Below are 6,110 nucleotides of genomic sequence, written 5' to 3'. Positions count from 1 at the left end.
CACTCTGTGGTTCTCACCCCACTGCTCAAGCCTATCAAGAGAGCTGACTGCTTAATTCCTCTTTTTGCACATAAGCCTTCACCAGTCTTTCCCTCAGAGTCTGGATCTCCCTCTCCCTTCCAAGCCCCTTTGGCACTGGGGGGCATCAAAGCAGAAGACATGTGGTTTCAGAAAGCCATGTGTTTGTCCAGGGACCTGTTTCTGAGACACATCTGCTTCCTGCAGCATCTGCGTCTTTGGTTTCAGTCAGAAAAAGGCACAGAGAGGGCCTGGGCAATGCAGAATATGGCTACACTGCTCAGGCGAGCAGTTCTGCTGTGGGACTTTGATGTAAGTACTGGAGGGATCAGCGTAGTTTCCTTTCCGAAGGGCTACAGGGTTCGAGGCGGATGGGACCTCTCAGAGCCCAGTCATCCCTAAGGCTGCTGAAAGTATACAGGACTCGGCAGCAGGAGGGGGGAGATTTGCAATAATCCTCCCAAGTGCTTTAAAAGGGCCCTTTTTCTTTCTACCAGCTAAGGGAGGAAGTCCATCAGATGGGCCAGTATGTGCCCAAACTCAGCATCCTCTTTGGAGATGCCAAAAAAGAGGTCAGCTGTCAGGCCCGCGAGAGCCTCCACAGGCTGTTCCAGTGAGACAGATAGGACCCATCAGAGGCCATAACACTCCAACTTCATGTGTCACTCCCTATTGGCATCTGAGGACTCCCTCTTGGATTCAGTTGACATATCCGATGAGCCAGTCTGGGGGATCGGTTTCTGTGGTGGTGGGGAGGGAGGGAGGGAAGGAGAGATCATCTTCAGTTTAAACCCCTGGGGCTCTCCCTCCTCATGGTCATCCCCCTGAGCCGCCCCATCGCCTCTCAGCCTGAGCTCCCCTTGGCCACTGGTGAGGAAGAAGGAGCTACTGTTGGAAAATGGCAGTTGGAGCCAGAAGGGTAGGGGGGAAGGGCAGGAGCAGATGCAGGAGGAGGCAACCGGCCAGCCCTTGAGGGATGGAAACCAGCTGGAAAGGGAGGGCAGCAGAGGATTTTTTTTTAATTTTTTATTCAGCTTATATGCTGCCCATTTAGACAGTCTACTCTGGGCAACTCACAAAACATGTATATATATATTCGTGAGGTTAATTCCCAAGCAACATGTTGGCATCTGATTGACCCTCAAACTCTCCCTCCTTCTCACTCCTAGATTGAGGAGGCAATGGAGCACCATTAAGACCCCCCCCCCAACTAACTGCTTTGCTGCGATGCGAGAAATTGTAACCAATGCACATAGTCCTCAAGGACCAATGAACTGCTGCATACTTTTCTTTCCTTTTCAGAAATGTATAAAAACGTTAACCCTGTTGATCTCGGGGTCCCCACCCTGATGGGCACCCGAGTGCACACTTGTTTTATCTAAAAGCAAAGCAAAGCGTGCTGCTTATATAACGCCCCCATAGTGCTTCAAGCACTCTCTGGGCGGTTTACGAGTTAATTATGCAGGCTACACATTGCCCCCCCCCCCCAGCAAGCTGGGTACTCATTTTACCAACCTAGGAAGGATAGAAGGCTGAGTCAACCTTGAGCTGCTACCTGGGATTGAACCCCAGGTCGTGAGCACAGTTTTGGCTGCAGTACAGCAGTTTAACCACTGTGCCACGAGGCTCTTCTAATAAATATGAATAAACCTGTCACCTTTTCCTCCAAAAAGCTGTCTGCTTATTATTATTGCTTGGGCCTTAGTTTAATAGAATTAGCTGAGACACCAAACTCTGGGAGTAACAGTGGGGTCGGGCGACTGGGATAGTGGGGGCGAAGTGGTGTCTCTCCCCAGTCATCGGGATTAGCAGATGGGTGGAGATTGTGAGGAAGAAATGAGGGGAGGAATAGAAGAGCCAAGGAGGAAGAGATGTGGACACAGCGGCAAGGGGAGTCGGGGGGGAGCGCAGAACGTGCCATGCAATTTTCAAATCAGGGCCCCCCCATTCATGTCCCCAAGTAGAGCCCATGGGTGGCATGTCCTCTGAGCCCCTCTTTCTCCATTCCTTGTCAAGGAAGATGTCAGGAAAGCAATCCCTCTTGGGGTGTCCTCTGGGGACACCCCAACCAGCTGCCTGGAGAAGGCAATCTCCCTCTCACTGGCAAAAGACAGGGCCAGCAGGAAAACCAAGCCCTGCTCCCCCCTGACCCCTCTGTGGGTAACTTGGCTCTTTAGGCAGGCCTTCCCTCCTGTCAATACTTGATTTCTATTTTCCCTTTATTTCTTTCATTTTCTCGTCTTGAATATACTAAATGATTGATTTAACTGTTTAATGTTTTTATGACGTTTTATGATATTTTTATGATATTCTTGTAAACCGCCTCGATAAATAAATAAATAAATAAATAAATAAATAAATAAATAAATAAATAAATAAATAAATAAATAAATAAATAAATGACTCAAGCCATTTTGGCAGAAGATGGAAGAAAACCCAACTGCCACTCGAAAGGTCTCTCCTTTTGGGCAGGTAGAGGTGAGAAATAATCCTCCTCCTTTACCTTGGCTGAGAGCTGGCAAATTTGCTTAATCCAAAGCATGCCACTGACAACCAAGGAGGAGACAGAGGGATAGTACTTGCCCTTCTTGGCCAGGGAAGCCATCCTTAATAGTGCAAAAAAGAAAAAAAATACTTTCAAGATCTTCTGGATAATCCCAGATTTTTTTCCCAAGTATATTTTGGTTCTAGCACTAGATGTTTAGAATGGTGACAGCACAAATTCCCAAAACATTTTATCTCATTTACTCTGTTTCTTGGTCTCCCTCTGGAAACTGTCCACTCTGAATTATATGTATTGCTTCAAGTCTGGACAGGACAGAAGACCCTAGATTTCTGTCTTTCTCCATTTAATTCTTCTCCCAACAAGCTCAGGGGGGCCATGACTCCCAGCGTAGAGATGTCAAGAATTGTCTCTCAATTCATTGACAGCCAAACCATGTTAATTTCCTCATCTCCACGAGAGTGGGAGAACACAGTTTTTCTCATCTAAATCCTTATAATCTGAATAAATGATCAACACACAGAAAGCCTTTGAGGTGAAAAGCACACACAACGTTCAGAATGACTATTTGGCTGTTTTAAAAGGGAAGCAAGTGGTTTGTCAGTTATCACTGGGTCTGTCCATGGGGTGTGTCAGGAAAGGCAGTGATGGACCCCCAAATAACGGCCACCTTCTCCTCCAGGTGATCCTGTACAAGGAAAACCAGATCCACTTGTTCTGGGATCTAATAATCTGCACCATGAATGCCCTTATTGTAAGAAAAGGACCCACTGGCTTTCCCCTGCACCAAGGCAGAGTTGATTTCTGTGGTGTTGGGGAGGGAGGGATAATCTTCAATTTAAACACCTGGGGCCACCTCATTCCTTCTCATGATCATGATCCCCATTATCCTCTGGGCTGCCCCACCACCTCTCAGCCTGATCTCCCCTCAGCCACTGGTGAGGAAAAAGCTACTGTTGGAAAGTGGCAGTTGGAGCCAGAAGGGGAGGGAAAGGCGGGGGGGGAGGGGGGAAGGGCAGGAGAAGGCAAGTCTCCAGTTCTAACCAGCTCATTTGCAATGGCTTAGAGAAGCTAATCAGGAACTCCCTGTCTATTTTTTTTAATAAAAACATTTCTGATTTCTTAAAAAAGCTGTAAGGGAGGCAGCTAGAGTCCCCTTTCTGCCAACAGATTTATGTTCTAAGCAAAACACTTGAAAATGGGAGTAAACAAGCATCAGCACTCTGTGTGAACCCCGCGGCTTGCAGAACCTCAAATCAGAGCTTATGCTGTTGTCCAGAACCGTAGAACGCAATGTGGAAAAGGAAACCTTTCCTTGAAGGGACAAGCTAGATGGAGCCCAAAGAGCAGCTCTCTGCTTTGGGTGGAAGGGGCTGAGATGGAAAATGGCTGGCCATTTTGCCTTGTAAGGCTTGATTTCTGATGAACTTCTCACCCAGAAGTAAATGCATCTGAGTGTAAATTTTCAAATACTAACTCTTCACGCATACACACAGAAGGATGAGCAAGGGCACAACATTTTAATGTGCGTTTTGGTTGAACCTTTAGGCTTGCTCAGCTGTACACTTGGGATAGAGAAAACTTTGGATCTCAAGGCTGCTGACTCTTAACAGCCCACAGAAGTATTCTGACAATAATGTTTCCAGAGCAAGAAAGAGACAAAATGTAAGAGAAGACAGATCATCAATACCAGCCACCTTAGAAATCCCCAATGCTGGCTGATCTTAAAACAGTCTGAGAACCCCTAATTGATATTAAGAATATATCTACGAAACATTCAGAAAAACAGCCTGATCACTGATCAGATGCCATCTGTCTGGGACGCGATAGCTACTGTATGTACTTCCCTGGACATGAAGAACACCTCATGTCCCTTCCAGGTCTAAAATGCCACAGTCCCCTGACCCCATATTTTTCTAAGTTTCTTTAGGCAGAAATCGCTGTGGTTGTCAGTGCATAAGGAGAGGGCTTTGGGGGAAGCTCAGGATTCCTCTCAACAGAAGGTGCTGGACATTTCCCAAGTACAACAGTGCTGGCTTAGTGCATTGTGGCAGAAGAGAAATAATCCTCCTCCTTTACCTTGGCTGAGAGCTGCAAATTTGCTTAATCCAAAGCACGCCACTGACAACCAAGGAGGAGACAGAGGGATAGTACTTGCCCTTCTTGGCCAGGGAAGCCATCCTTAATAGTGCAAAAAAGAAAAGAAATATTTTAAAGATGTTTTGGATAATCCGAGAGTTGTTTTCCAAATATATTTTGGTTCTAGCACTAGATGTTTACAATGGGGGCAACAAATTCCCAAATCCTTTTATCTCATTTACTCTGTTTCTTGGTCTCCCTCTGGAAACTGTCCACTCTGAATTATATGTATCACTTCAAGTCTGGACAGAAGACCCTAGATTTCTGTCTTTCTCAATTTAATTCTTCTCCCAACAAGCTTAGGGGGCTATGAGTCCCAGCGTAGAGATGCCAAGAATTGTGTCTCAATTCATTGAAAGCCAAAGCATGTTCATTTCCTCATCTCCATGTGGGAGAACACATAGTTTTTCTCATCTAGGTCCCGATAATTTGAATAAATGATCAACGCACAGAAAGCCTTTGGGATGCAAAGCACACACAATGTTCAGAATGACTACTTGGCTGTTTTAAAAGGGAAGCAAGTGGTTTGTCAGTTATCACAGGGTCTGTCCATGGGTTGTGTCAGGAAAGGCAGTGAGGGACCCCCAAATAACAGCCACCTTCTCCTCCAGGTGATCCGTATACAGTGGGGTCTTGACTTGAGAACTTAATCCGTATTGGAAGGTGGTTCTCAAGTCAAAAAGTCTGTAAGTCAAGTCTCCATTGACCTACAGTGCATTGAAAACCGATTAATCCCGTAACAGGCCGTTTTTGTTCCATTTTGGTTTTTTTCTGGTCTGTAAGTCAAATCTCAGTCTGCAAGTCAAACCTAAATTTTGCAGCCAGAGAAGTCTGTAACTCAAAAAGTCTGTAAGTCAAGGCGTCTGTAAGTCAAGGGTCCACTGTAAAGAAAACCAGATCCACTTCTTCTGGGATCTAATAATCTGCACCATGGATGCCCTTATTGTAAAAATAATCTGCACCATGGATGCCCTTATTTCTCCTGCCCCAAGGCTGAGTTGATTTTTGTGGTGCTGGGGAGGGAGAAAAGGATCATATTCAATTTAAACACCCAGGACCACCTCATTCCTCCTCATGATCATGATCCTCATGATCCTCTGGGCTGCCCCACCACCTCTCAGCCTGATCTCCCCTCAGCCACTGGTGAGGAAAGAGCTACAGTTGGAAAGTGGCAGTTGGGAGCCAGAAGGGGAGGGAAAGGCGGGGGGGGGGTGAAGGGCAAGAGAAGGCAAGTCTCCAGGTCTAACCAGCTCATTTGCAATGGCTTAGAGAAGCTAATCAGGAACTCCCTGTCTATTTTTTTTTAATAAAAACATCTCTGATTTCTTAAAAAAGCTGTAAGGGAGGCAGCTAGAGTGTCCCCTTTCTGCCAACAGATTTATGTTCTAAGCAAAACACTTGAAAATGGGAGTGAACAAGCATCAGCACTCAGTGTGAACCCCGCGGCTTG

Source organism: Pogona vitticeps, chromosome 9 (assembly GCF_051106095.1).
Source record: "Pogona vitticeps strain Pit_001003342236 chromosome 9, PviZW2.1, whole genome shotgun sequence".
Classification (NCBI taxonomy): domain Eukaryota; kingdom Metazoa; phylum Chordata; class Lepidosauria; order Squamata; family Agamidae; genus Pogona; species Pogona vitticeps.
Note: the sequence above shows the minus strand (reverse complement) of the source record.